We start from the raw sequence: 14,948 nt of genomic DNA, 5'->3' as shown, positions 1-14,948 counted from the left end.
ACACAAAATGCACAATGGCGACTTGTTGCAACCAGTACTCACAACATTATGAGAACACATGTTAAGGAAGCCAGTTGACCTTCAAACAAGGAAGGGGAGTTACTGATTAATTCCATCACGACATTATATTTTATGAAATAAATTATTAATAAATTTACATAAAGAATTCAAAACATTACTTGGAACAAGAAATAATTATAAAGGAGCTGCGTGGCGGGTATGCGCGAATGGTCGTTATTTCCTGGATCCCCCTTGTACATCTACAGAGCCTTCAACTTAAAATCCTGGACACAGCAGGCAGGCAGGCAATAGACTGGTCTCTAAAGCGGGAAAACCCAGTAGTGTTGTGCGATGGCAGGTACACGGGCAAGTGGATGGGATATGTTAAAATGTTGTTGTTGTTTTCTAATGCCAGGCGTTTGACAATAAAGTCATTTGACCTCTTGCACTCCAATATTTTTCAAAGATATTATCATGACCAGCCACTGAAGCACAGATTTTGAGGTGTTCCGAATCCATTTCTTGGTTTGAGTTGCACAATGGACAGTTAGGGGACTGATATATTCCAATTCTAGTGAAAAATGTAAAGTGTATCTGAACAACCCTCATACATTAGAGGAACTTCAAGAAAATATTCGGGCCATGATCTCCAGCATTTCAAGGCAGGAATTGGATCGCGTATTTCAGCATCTTCTTTGCAGGTGTTAGCATTGTATTGAAGCTGGCGGAGGTCATTTCGAACATCTTATGTCTTAAGGTAAGGAAATAAACACCATTCAATTGATTTTACAGAAGACAAACTAACACTAAATACGGGTAGAAAGAATGATGCCGGGCCCCTTAGCATTTCAATTACCGCACAATGCTGCTGGGTGTTACTCCTTGAGAGTATGGCCCACCTGCCGATGCCTGGGTTGCGTCTTAAGTTGAAGGCGCTGTATTATTAGGTGGTACATCAGTTGGTGTCAGAGGAAGAACAATTGTATACATCTGAAGTCTGATATGTGTAATATGTAACTAGTCAATGATGTATGCAATGGAGGAGGAAAGGAATTGGCCATCCTAACCCCAGTTATCTTCCGACTTAGTTGCCTCATGAGTGATGCCTTATTGGTTTCACTTATGAGGTTCCAACCTGTCTTCAGACAGTTGACTAAACAACAACCACCTTGTTTACAGCCTATATGATAGCCAGCTGGCAATTCCAAGACCAGTGTACTGAAACCTCCTCTCATTGTCAGTTTACATGTAGCTATCCTTCATGTATAACATTACATACATAATACTGATTTTGGTTTCTTTAATTTGCTGTTATACGCAAGATTCGCATTAAGAGAATTTGCTAATACGCATTCTATTTATGGAAGTGAAAATGGAAGAAAAATTTCAAAGCTTTATCATTAAAATATTCTTTATGATGTTAACCATTTCAGATGATGTTTATGAGGATTCACCAACATTTACAGAAAAAGTGTAGACTGGAATACTGTATGGATCAATACTCCTGCCAGCTTGTTCAAATGGTCAAATTTACTGTGACTTTGTTGATGAGCTGCTACAAGACATTCGATATGATGTTCCCCAGCACATGTGGTACCAGTATAGCTGTGCTCCCATACATTTTTCCCAAGATATCCCGAAATCTTCTCAATAATGATTTTCTGGAGAGGTGGATCACATGAGATTCAGTGAATTGATCTGCCTGTTTACCTGACTTATCTCCAATGGATTTTTTCTTGTGGGATTATTCCTAAGATTTAATTTATGATACACCAATATGTAGAATTGGAAGAGGACCAGAGCGATGATCAGAATTGATTGAAACACCGAGAATCTTCGAACAGGTGTGATAGTCATTGTATTGAACTGTGGAAGACATTTTGAACATTACTGTAATGAGTACTGATGAAATTATTTAAACTTTAATATCTTTTAAGTTAGTATGCATTGATTAAAAAGTCAGAGGTTTGGGTTATCATTCTGCAGTGTTAATTAGCTTTCACACACCAAAGCTTGTAACTACCAAATGAACGTTTCCAGAGTTTGGTTCCTATATGAAAATTGTTCATATTAATTTATATTGTATATTAGTCATCTCTGCCACCTCAAAGTTTGTGACGAAGTCACTGTTACACTTTATGTAGGAATTGTATCATATGGGTAATCATAAATGTGAAAGTATATATAAATAACAATTTATAATTTGAGAATTTTAGAAACTTCCTAAAAAGCATGTGACTGGAGAGTGTAGATCAGGTGCGTCTGGTCACTAGAATTCCATGTAAGTCAATTAGACAGACTAGTAGGGGAATTGCAAGTTCCTCGTTCAATTGTTCACAATATTCTTCACAAATGTTTCCATTTTTATGCATCTTAAACCAGACGATTGCCACAAGAGAGCTGATTTGCCATATCGAAGTTTCTGTTAATTATTACATTAAAAGTTTTCCAAAGGAATTTGAGAACATAACCATTATTTGTCGATTCAGCAATGATGTCAAAGGTAGAGTAGCCTATACATTCTCTACCAGAGGAACATTGGGAGCAGACGACATTGCTGCTAGTGATGGGCAATAGTTGATAGTACTATTGATAGTTGTCGAAACTATCAATAGTCAAATTGTTTCCAATACTATTGATAGTATTGAAAAATGGGAATATCATTCATAATATTATAAAGGTTTCAAATTAGAGCTGGGCAACACGATTCTTTTTCAGCAATTCAATCAGACATTACGAATCGTTTGTAACAATTCATTCATGGTTTATTCAGAACTCATATCAGTCTATGATTCCAGGTATTCTTTTGAATTGTAAACAAATGACTCACGATTCTTCACTTCGCAATCATGGATAGAATAAAAATTTTCTACATAGCTCACATAAGTGGCAGAGCAAGCCCAGGAAGGATACAGTCCCTTTATAATGAGAGTGAGACATTGGATTGTCTCTTTCTGATTAATTGGAACCAGGTTTCATGACCTCCATTAATCTACAAACTTATGGAAGATTGTAGTAGTATCTATTGTCCAGGCACTTGAAAGTTCTCCATTCACCTTCTAGCTTCCCAGTACAGTCCGAATCCAAAAGATTTGATGCCAAAGGTGGACATTTTCGTAAATGTTCTTGATTCATCAAAGAGTATTCTAGGTTACACAGGATGCATTTTGGTAAACTAAAAATTCCAATTTTGAACAAGTGTGCTGCTAAACAATCATGGCCAGTTAGCATCCGAAATTTTGCTGCTGAATCATGTCGAGGAGAATCAGCTATATATATGTTCTTTTTCAGTAAGCAATACTGACCAAGATTTATTATTACTGTTTTCTTGAAATTTCTTTAGAATTTTGATTTGAAATTGTGTTTGTATGAACAATTTGGCACTGTAATAAGATATGTTTTTCAAGGGTAGCCTACTTGTAATATTTTAGTTCCTTTCTTTGCCAAACAATCTGCAATCTCATTGCCCATAATACCGCAATGGGCAAGGATCCATTGGAGATTCAGGTTTTTATTTTGTTTTGCCAGTATATGTATGGAAGATAGTTATCCTCAATTATAATTTATGAACTCAACCTTACTATCAAAGACAATTGATACATTAAATCCCTATTTAACTACGATGCAAATTTCAGGCATGCACGCATTATTTTTCATATTTAACTAAGCAAATCCAATATTTTTTTCCCACTTATCCGTTTCTTTTATCATATACCATTCACCCACAACTAAGTAATTTGGTCAGGAAGTATCTGTATTCACTGGGATCTTCAGTTTCCTCGGAAAAACTGTTATCCAAAACTGAAAACTTAATCAATGAAAGGCAAAACCGTCTGCAGCCCAACAAAGTGGAAATGCTTATTTTAATGGAAAACTTAGACTGTACTGTACTTGGATTGCTCTCGGTAGCGTAGTTGATATAGCACTGGCCTTCTGTGCTCGACGTTGTGGGTTCGATCACGGCCGGGGTCGACATTTAAGTGTATTTAAATGCGACAGGCTCATGTCAGTAGATTTACTGGCATGTAAAAGAACTCCTGTGGGACAAAATTCCGGCATACCGGCGACACTGATATAACCTCTGCAGTTGCTAGCGTCGTTAAATAAACCATAATTTAATTTACTATCCTTGGAGGAATGGTCACATGTTAAAAAGAAACATTATGATGGCTAATGTTGGGACTTTAAAGACAGATTATAATATTGTGTGTTATTGGTATGTAATTCAGATTAATTTCAGTACCCATATATTGTTAAATTAATAGTTCAGTACGTGTTTAGACATAAATTCAAATATATATTCAGTTTGTAACCAATTAACAAAAACGTTTGTAATGACTATCAATAGTTTTGATTATAACTATCGATACCATCATAAGTGACTATCGCCCATCTCTAATTGAGGACTGTTTTTGCAAAACTTGCTAACTGAAAAAAAAAAAAAAACTAAATTTTACAGGAGAGACGAAACACTATAGTAAGCAAGTTTTGTTGTATGTCTCACTTATAGCAGAAAGCAAGTTTTGAAAAAAAAAAAAAACGATCACATTCTGACACACTACAATGAAGAAAAATAACCCAATTTTACTAAGACGCTTTGAACATCATGTAGAGGCCTGCCTTATGTTAACAAATCCATCAAAATCTCAATTTTGCAAATTTTGCAGTTAGCAAGTTTTGCAAAAACGGTCCTCAATTGCTGTATATTTAAAAACCTTCAATTTCAGTTAATAGATTTATATTTTTGTACTATGTGCCAAGTACTCAGGAGCCAAGTTCCCCCCCCTCCCTCGGGAGGTAAACTGTAGTGTTCTCTTTTTATACATTTAAATAGAAGAGGACCGAAAGTTTGCACCACTGCCAGAGACTAATGTGCACCTTTCCTTTTCGTGGGAATTGTTGAAACCGAATAGTCTCATTCCTGTAGCTATCTTGACTCAGCTGTTTGGTACCATCTGTCAGTTCTAACCATGTAGACTCAAACACCCAATAGAGCATCCTTTCACTTCCTGAGTAGCATACTATGCCTCCTGAGACTGGTGCTATCTGTGTGTCAATCATAATACTACATCCAGCTACACCATGTTAGATGCTATTGAAATGGAGAATGGCAGTGGAAAATGGGAAAACCCCCAGGAACCTTGACTAATATGACTCTGCTAGCTTATCACTAGGATTTAGGTCTGCAGTCATTGTAAACCAGTGCTCTGTCAGTCGAGTGACCAGAATTATAGTGTTGGTAACCTGGTTTGAACACAACCTGGACATCATTGAATTACTGGCCAACAGAACAGCTCAAATTTTTCAAAATGTGAGAGTCAGTGAAGAACAGTTGTAATAGCAACATCACAACAGCTGTAATAGCAAGTTGAGACTTATAGTTTTCTATTCTTCTGTAGATTTTTTTTTCTGGTTTTTCTTTCTTATGAACTGTGGTATTTAATACTTCTACTTAATAAGTTAGTTTCTTACACAATATTAGTAAAATCCATGGAAATTTTCCGTTAGGATAATCGACTTTATACTACTTCAACACTCCACAATAAATGAATCACGATGTAGTTATTCAAGGTGGTGAATTTTATCATGAAGAGTATATGCAGTATATATCGTCGTTGATTTTATGAAATCTCCTATGTGACAGTACAGAGCATAATTTTTCAGGGGGAAGAAAAAATTAAACATCAATAGGCTTACACTGATCCTCAATAATGTCATATTTACCAACTTTTTAACTTTTTTCTTCCTCCTGAAAAAATTATGTTATGTACTGTCACATATACTTCTGATTGAGATTCTGTCTGATATGTATATCTATTATCAGGCAGTACATCTCATTTGATGAAGAGGAAGAGCAATTATTTGTATGCATCTGAAGTCTAATTAGTGGAATATGTAGCTAATCGGTGATGTATGCATTGAAGGAGGAAAGAAACTGGCCACCCTGGCCTAGTTGCCTCATGAGATGCCTTATTGGTGTTACTTATGAGGTTCAAACCTGTCTTCAGACAGTTGACTAAACAACAAAACAACTATCCTGTCTTCGGACAATTGACTAACAACTATCACATAGGTGGTTTCATAAAATCAACGATATGTTGCTGTCTTCTATTCCCATTCAAATTAATGAAATAACCCGAAGTGATGATATAATGGAACCCATCTTGAGTCTTGAGGCTCTGACGATGGTGTACATACCGAAACAGCTGTAAGCCCACGTGCTTAAATATATAACACTAGTAAGTTGTCCATTTATCAATCTTCTATTATGGAACATAGTGAATTGCAGAATCTTTTTCTTTAATGTTGTTAAAAACAAGCAATAATTGCAATATTCAGTGACGATTAATAATAAAATTGAAAATGATATTTTGCTAGAACATAGTGAAATGCAGGATCTTTCTTTAATAATAATAATAATAATAATAATGTAGAAAATAACCAATTACAGTTCTAATAAACCTCAAGTACAAGTGGATAAGGAACAGACATCACAGGATATTATTGCACTGAAAGCAAGCAATTGCATCCACTCCACTAAATTTAAAGATTTATATATTTACAAGGATGCAGAACCCTGTTTGGTGATTATAAAATCTACGGAAGGAAATTTACTTAATGTTCATCCACTTAAATTGAGCAAGACAATATTTGATGCTAACTAACATCCTAAATATATATTATGTTGTTAAACCAGTAGATAGAAACAAATATGAAATCCACTTATTATGATGCAAATCGACTTGTACTTTCTGATTTTTACTCAAAATACAAATGTATTATGTTCATTCCATTCTATGACAGTCATTGCAAAGGTATCTCGAAAAATGTAATGGTGAATATTACAATGGGAGAAACTGTCAAATTTTAATGTTGTAATGATGGCACGAAAAGTACTCAGGCGTATAGATTTAATTGAAAAATGATTAATGATAAAGGGAAATTAATGGACACCGTCTACTACAGTACCGTAAAATGGGGTAACTTGAGCCAATTAAACAAATATCAAATCAGAACACACATTTATTGGTAACTCTTCAACATAGATATTTCTATACATTAGTTTACACTTGTAGATGCTGTTTTTGAAAGATTTTCAATACTGTACACTAAATAATAATTTTGAATACTTAAAAAATGTCTCAAGTTAGCCCTACAAGTGGAGTAACATGAACCACATGTTTTCTCCTTATGGAAAGAGCATGTTGAAAAACAATGGGATAACATGTGACACTGGGAACAACAAGAAAATTAAAAAAAACTTAGTGACATCAAATAAGATTACTGAATCTTCTGATACGAGGTTCATCAAGGAAGTAAGTTCCAATGCCCGATAAAGAAAACAAAAACATAAATAAGAAACATTTATTCCACTATTTACAGAGATTTTTTTATTGGGTTATTTTACGATGCTTTTTCAACATCAGGGTTATTATTTAGAGTCTGAATGAAATGAAGGTGATAATGCCGGTGAAATGAATCCAGGGTCCAGCACCGAAAGTTACCCAGCATTTGCTCGTATTGGATTGATGCCCACGTGCATCAACGTCGGTTAGTGTAACCATCGGTTAAAATTGTCACCTAATCCCCGATTAAGCATTTTTATGGTGGATCGACCTCGGTTACGACTTTAAATAGGAAGTTAACCACAGTAATCTCTAACCGGCCAAATATGAGCGGTTAAAGGAGATAACCGGCGATTTGTAGAGCAAGTAAAGCAAAATGGCGGCCAGAACCACAGGTGATTATTTCGAAGACGATTATTATTGTGCAGTACTTGAATTACTTGGATAGAGCGTGAGCGTGAAGGTTCTTTAGTGGAAAGAGAGAATTCTTGCGAGGAATTAGGTGACAGAAAAGGATAAACTCCAGAACATTGATTGCACCCTTTCCCTCTTACTTCAAAATTCCAACCTTGTGCACATAAAATAAATTATTGGCACTGAAAAGTGCCTTTTCGTAAATATAATGATGCGCATTCGACAAACGCAGACAAATCTGCTCTTTTTAGTATTTTAAGACATAATTTGGTAGGTGCAATCCATGTTCTAAAATTTTCCCACAGAAAAGGATAAAAATTTCAGGAGGGATTTCGTTTATCAAAATCTACAAATGGATCAATTGAAATAACACAAGAACAATCATATTTCTCCTACGGTCCTACGGATCGGCTGCTTATATTACGATTCTATGTAACTATTATTTTCTGTATTTTAAGAGGGAATACTCGAATACCGGTATCTCTTTCCCTATGTCACTGGCTGAACAAAGAGAGGTTATGGATGGATCTTAGGATAATGCACAATTCCCTGGTGTAGTCCAAGATCGTACACACATTCCTACTAATTTTCTGCATCCTTTTCCTTTATGGATATTCCATCTTTTTTATATAATAGGCCTACATTTAAATCTAGTAATTAAGTCTATCGATACTTCAACCTAACATTGGGATATAATCATTTTTGGATTCAATTTTCCATTTAGTACGATTTTAACCTAAAAGTACTGAAAAACAAAGAAATGGAACTCACAAATATCCGTGCGTTTCTTTTTTAAAGCGCTTCATGCCTTTGCTGCAGCAAAATGAGGGTCGAAAAAAAACGTAAGTAGGTCAAATGACTGCAAAATGGTGGACAATTAATATTGGCTTCTATTTCTGCCGTAATACATTTAACCCTAAAAGAACCAAAATGTTAAATAATTTCGACTTCCATGATAATGACATGGAATTATTATTACTAGACGATTTTGACAATAATAAACGTTGCAAAAGACCAAAACACACATTCCGCCATGATGGATCGTGCAGCAAACTCGTAAAGCGAAGTTTTGATTTGCTGCACGCTTGCTACAGCGCTGCTGCAGCGACGGTGAAGCAAATGTAATAAAGGAACGGTCATGCTGCAGCGCTTTACGTCTTGCTTAAAAAAAAAAAAACGCACGGTATAACAGCGCCCAAAGGCAAACAAATGCAACGCGAAAATGTTGGATACGTTCATTTCGATGTAGAACATAGTGAGCGCAGTCGTTTTTAGACGTTGACAATTATCTTTGCAGCAGTATGGATGCTTTCCTTTAGTCATTTTGTAGAAACAATGTACCATCATAGACTTTACATTTGTCTATGGTTGATACAGCCAGCACGTGCTTTAGAGGTATGCGAGATGTTATAATAACGTTTTAATCATGCGTCGGAATAAAGGCAATGAGTGCAGTGACGAAAATTGCAGTAACAACAAGTTTAAATCTCCGAATTTATCGTTCTTCAGATTCCCTAAAGACCAAGAGAAAATAACTCAGTCATAACCTGTTGTAGGTAACCTACGTATTGTGTTCTATAAAACATGTATTAGTTATCAGTTACCTATTTGTAAATGTCAGGAAGGAGAGAGTTTAAATAAAACAAAACAAAAACAAAGTAAATACCTGTTACAGTATATTATTGTTTTGCAGAGATCATGTGTAAATGTGTAACCATTCCGACTTTGGATAATGTATCTACAGTTTTTAATGCATGTAATTCCATAATTTTTGTATTCGTGTTTTTTTTTCTTTATATTTTTCAAAAGTTGAATGTTATATTGCATTCAAGTAGGGATTATGGTGTTAATTTTTCAAGAATTCATGGCGCATTATAATCCTTTTGCAAAATATTCACTTCTTGAATAAATCCAGACTGTGTCGATAAATTTCTGATGTGTTGGTGTAGATTCATGTGTGGCAGACGTATTAGGTTCTGAAGAAATAAAAGAGCCTTTTTAAATCTAATATAAAAAGCAATCTTTTCTGTAATAATTTGCATGACTGTTATTGGTGTTGATTTTAAATTACCAGTGATTATTTGAGCCGTTCAGAGCAGAAGTGGTATAAGTCAAAATTAGGTAATGAGGTTTAAAGTAAAAATTCTGTAAAATACAGTGCAAATTAGCAATTAATATATCCTTCGTGCTATTAACCGACTACTAATAGTTTAAATAAATTCAATATTAACTGATACTTTGCGCTGTATTTTACAGAATGTTTACTTTAACCCTCATTACCCATTTTGACTTACACCACTTCTGCTCTGAAAATAAAATTAGGCCTACATTTTCTGAGTTAATTGAAGTTACAATTTTTTCAACAAAGTTGTGTATTCATTTGTTCTCACCTACGTCATAATAACAGTAAGTGCATGTAAATTACATATTATATAGGTAGGGTAAGTTAAAATTAAGCTTATGTGTGAAAACTGGAAATGTAATGTCAAATGCGGTAAACTTTCCATAAACATTTAAACCATAATTTCAGCACTATTAGCGACTCAAAATAATAATAAAAAAGGAAAAAATAATGAACTTCATAAATCAATGTCTGCCAAATTAAGCTTTAAATCTTCCCCTTTTCTATTTTTAAGTTTACCTCAGCGGCCGAATTTACCCCAATTTGCGGTATGGAAAATACACTCAGGGACAAAAAAACCGGACACTTCTATATTTGCTTGTATTTTGTTGTCAATTATTTCAAAATGAAACAAAACCCATTTAAACAAAATAATGTTCCATTTAGCACCTTATACGACAACATTTGAAAAAAAAAAAAAAATCTCTGATGAGAAAATTTACAAAAAAAAAAAAAAAAGGGGCGTATAACTATGGCATCGTTAGGTCTAACTGTTTTTTCATTTTATGGTGCCTTAAACATTAAAAACTCTTTTTAGTAACGGGTATTACCCTCTCTGGCTTGAATAACTGAATCCATACGTCTTGGCATGCTCTCAATTTGGTTAGCAATGTCTTCTTGAGGAATAAGTTCCCATTTTTCGCCAAGTGCTCGCCTCAACTCTTGTAACGATTCTGGTCTCGGTGTCTATCCTTAACACGCCATCCCAGCATGTCCCACACGTGTTCAATTGGGTTCATGTCTGGACTCCTTGCTGGCTATGGAAGAACATGGATTCCCACTTCTTGGAGATAATCTCCGACCGCATGGGCAATATGCAGCCGTGCATTATCATGGATTAAAACAAAATTATCGCTTACAAATTGGCCAAATGGCACAACATGATCAGCCAAACATTCATTTATATACCTATCAGCTGTTATTCTTCAATTTTCAACAAAAACCAACTCTGTACGAGCATCCGTACACACTCCTGCCCAAACCATCACTCCACCACCTCCATACGGCACATTTTCGGAAATGCAACACTGTGAAAATCGTTCTCCCCTCCTTCTCCAAACTCTTTCACGTCCATCAGGTGAGCACAGATTGAAACGGGACTCATCGGTGAACAAAACACAGCTCCACTGTCCATTTCTCCAATCCCTGTGATCATTTGCAAAACGCAGTCGTTCAACTCGATGGATCCTGAGAAGTCTGGGACCAGTTGCAGGTCTACTTGATATCAGTCCACTTGCTTTCAACCTCCTTCTAACTGTTTTGGCCGAAATTGGGCATCCATGCATGTTAACAAATTGCTGGGCTACACTAGTAGCTGGCAGGTTGCGCTCCCTAAGAACTCTCAACACCATATACCTGTCTTCATTTGGATTTGTAGCTCTTGGACGACCCGAACCTGGTCTTCTGGGATGTTCTAGGGTCTCTCTATACCGTTTTATAACATCATGGGTTGTGCTTCTAGCCATATTCATAACATTTGCAATGTAACGTACACTGCGTCCATCATCGTAAAGGGCTACAGCTCGAGCCACATCTTCAGGTCGCATCTTGTTTTAAGACAAATGTTACAACCCCACTTAAACTCAGAAAACGTAAAAATAAAGAAATAACGAATGATAACGATAATGAAGCACAAAATGGTTGAGACAAAATTGTTATAGCTGAGACTCCGAAAGCAAAATTGGAATATTTGGTTGTAATGGCTTGTTTATAAAACAAAAAACAATCAACAATGTATACACGTCTCCATAACAACAGATGGCTACCATAATATTGAACGAGAAGATAATATTTTGCAAAATACCAGGAAATATTAAAGTGTCCGGTTTTTTTTGTCCCTGAGTGTAGTTAATTTCTCAGGAAATAGGGAGAGGAGTTCATCACGCGAGGTACCCTACGAGATATGCCCTACAATTTTGACTCTTCTCACAGGAAATATAGAGTTCCAATGGTTCATAAATATATTTAGGAATGAATTGAATTAACCGTCCACGTACAAACAATTATACTATTTCAAACCATGATACGTGATCAGGGCCATGATTCAGTTGTAAGGAGCAGAAAGAATTACGTTTATTCCCAGCTTCTGAAACTTGTAGATTAACTGCGTGTGAAATTCTTCTAGGATTCTAAAGTAAAATTAATAAGAACATATACACTTACTGTATAGCATAAAAATATATACTAAATTACGCAAAACCCGTTTTCTGATGTGTTATATGTCGTGTGCACACTTTTAACTTGCCTGCCGCTAGAGGGCTACTGTCGTGCCAGCTGTCAAATGTTGGCATATTTTATACGTATGAGTTGCGTGACTGTATCTATTAGGCTGTGCTAATACCTACTGTTTTTATATCATCTTTGAACAGGTGCAATGAAATTATTTTTCTCTGCACTCGCAAGGCGCTGAAACTTTTCTGCACTTTGCCTGTAACTACAGCAACACCAGAACGGTCGTTCTCAACATTGCAGTATTTGAAGACTTACTTGAGGAGCACGATGGGAGTAGACAGATTAAATGGACTGGCTTTGATGTATATACATAAAAATGTAGAAGTAAAAGCTCATGAAGTACTGGATGAAATGTCTAAGAAGCCTCGTCGCCTTCTTCTGTAAATGTCATTCTGTCATTCTTTTTGTATTGCAGTCATTGTAAATGTTAAAATAAAAAAAAATTATGGTTTATTTAACAACGCTCGCAATTGCCGAGGTTATATCAGCGTCGCCGGTGTGCCGGAATTTTTTCCCTCAGGACTTCTTTTACATGCCAGTAAATCGATGATATGAGGCATGTCGCATTTAAACACACTTAAATGCCATCGAGCTGGGTTGGGGTAGAACCCGCAACTTCAAGCACAGAAGGCTATACCGACTACGCTACTCAGGCCAATTTGAAAATGTTTGTGACTCGGAAACAAATTGTGAGTATATAAACTTATTTCTCATTACTCCATATTTACTATCTCCTCAAATCCCTCCCCGAAAAAAAATCCTGCGTCCGCCCCTGGTGAGTTTATAAAATATAATGTATACTTTATGAAAATAATATATAAACTTTATGTATTTCACATTTCAATAGTGGAAGGAAGGCGTTAATTTTTTCAAAAGAATACGATATCGAAAGTACAATACATTTTATCGTCTGCTGGGGAATGGGTCTGTGATGAGGCGATAGTAGCGATCCTGGTGGTGAGCAACTATCTATGTTTGCATATTTAGTAAGGCACGTAACACACTGCAGAGTTTTCGCCAGGGAGAAATGTGTTGCGAGACAATTAAAAAATTGATAACATGGATTGAAATGGACGTGCACACACTGGAAGAGATTCTCGCTCGAGGCAAAAACCTCGCGCGAGTTTCTCGCTGGAATCAGTAGCTCAGCGAATTTTCTTGACACATTTATCAAAGATGTTTGACATTTATACTCTTTATGACGATTGAATGTAGAAAAAGTTATAAGAGGTGGCGACGAATTGTTTTGTTTTTATTTGAAAATGAGGAAAGATGGCTGATAATTGCAGTCAGAAACTTATCGAACTTGTACAATGTCACCCGTAGGCCTATTATATGATACAAGGGATGAAAACTATAAAAACACGAAACTTAAAGACGAAATCTGGAGAAAAATATCAGATTATCTGAAAATAAATAGGGCTATATTTTATTTTGATGAGATTTAATAGTATTAATTAAACATTTGAAATAATGTATCCCTATGTCTTAACAGTTTGCATAATTTTAATCAGAACATAGCAAAGAATCCTCTATCATATCATGAATAGCAAAATACTGAGGTCCATTCAATCTGAAATAATGCCTAACGTATCATCATTCAAATCGAAATCAGTGTCCAAAACTCGCCCTTATATTCGTATATGATACATTGTTATTTTCAGATATTTCTGGCTTTAATTTTAGGCCTACTTTTGTTTTCCATTAACAAAATATGTTCATGTAACTCCATTTCCTCATAATCTGAATACCAGTGGCGTAGCATGAAATTTCGGGCAGGGGAAGATGACTCAAGTTGTCTTTCATGTACATATGAAAAAACCGTATTACAAAAATATAGTCTTAAAATAAATAGTAGTCAATGTCAAGTCAGCAGTCCGAAGATTGGTTGGAACCTCGTAAGTAAAACCAATAAGGCATCACCTTAAATGGTACGTAGTAAAATATGATTTCATATCTCTAACAAATAGACACGTATACGTATAAAATTAGCTCAGTCCCTGTCATAGAGGAATCGCAATATTAACGGTCAATAGATACAGTATTAGTATCATTACGTAAGTATGCGTATGTATTTTGGTTGTGTCCTTCATTGACAGCAAGGGAGTCGGTCATTTGTTTTCTAAATCACACTTTTGTTCGTAAGTCAGTCTTGATAATAGAATTGTCAGGAACTGTTATTTCACTCACTATTTATTATATCACCTACAATGCACACCAACACATCAACTGAACACAACTCACGAAAGGGATAACTCGGAAACTAAATTATTTTCAATGTAAAAGCTAGCTTCTTGCGAGCCTTGCGACCAGGGTAGTTCAGTTAGAAAGGGATGGAAAATCTGCGGAGTGGGTTACACAGAAGAATGAGTGTAAGAAACCAGTCTGCTTGGAAGCTGGTGTGTGCAGGCTTCTTGTTTACTGCTGCATCACAAATCATCCTGAACTGCCGCATCACAATATTTAACGCATAAATATAAACTATATTAAAATTAATAAATAATTTTGTTCATAAACTGCAGGTTTATTATGAAATTATTATTAACTGGGGAAGC

This window comes from Periplaneta americana, chromosome 12 (assembly GCF_040183065.1).
Source record: "Periplaneta americana isolate PAMFEO1 chromosome 12, P.americana_PAMFEO1_priV1, whole genome shotgun sequence".
NCBI lineage: Eukaryota > Metazoa > Arthropoda > Insecta > Blattodea > Blattidae > Periplaneta > Periplaneta americana.
This window is presented reverse-complemented; position numbering follows the sequence as displayed.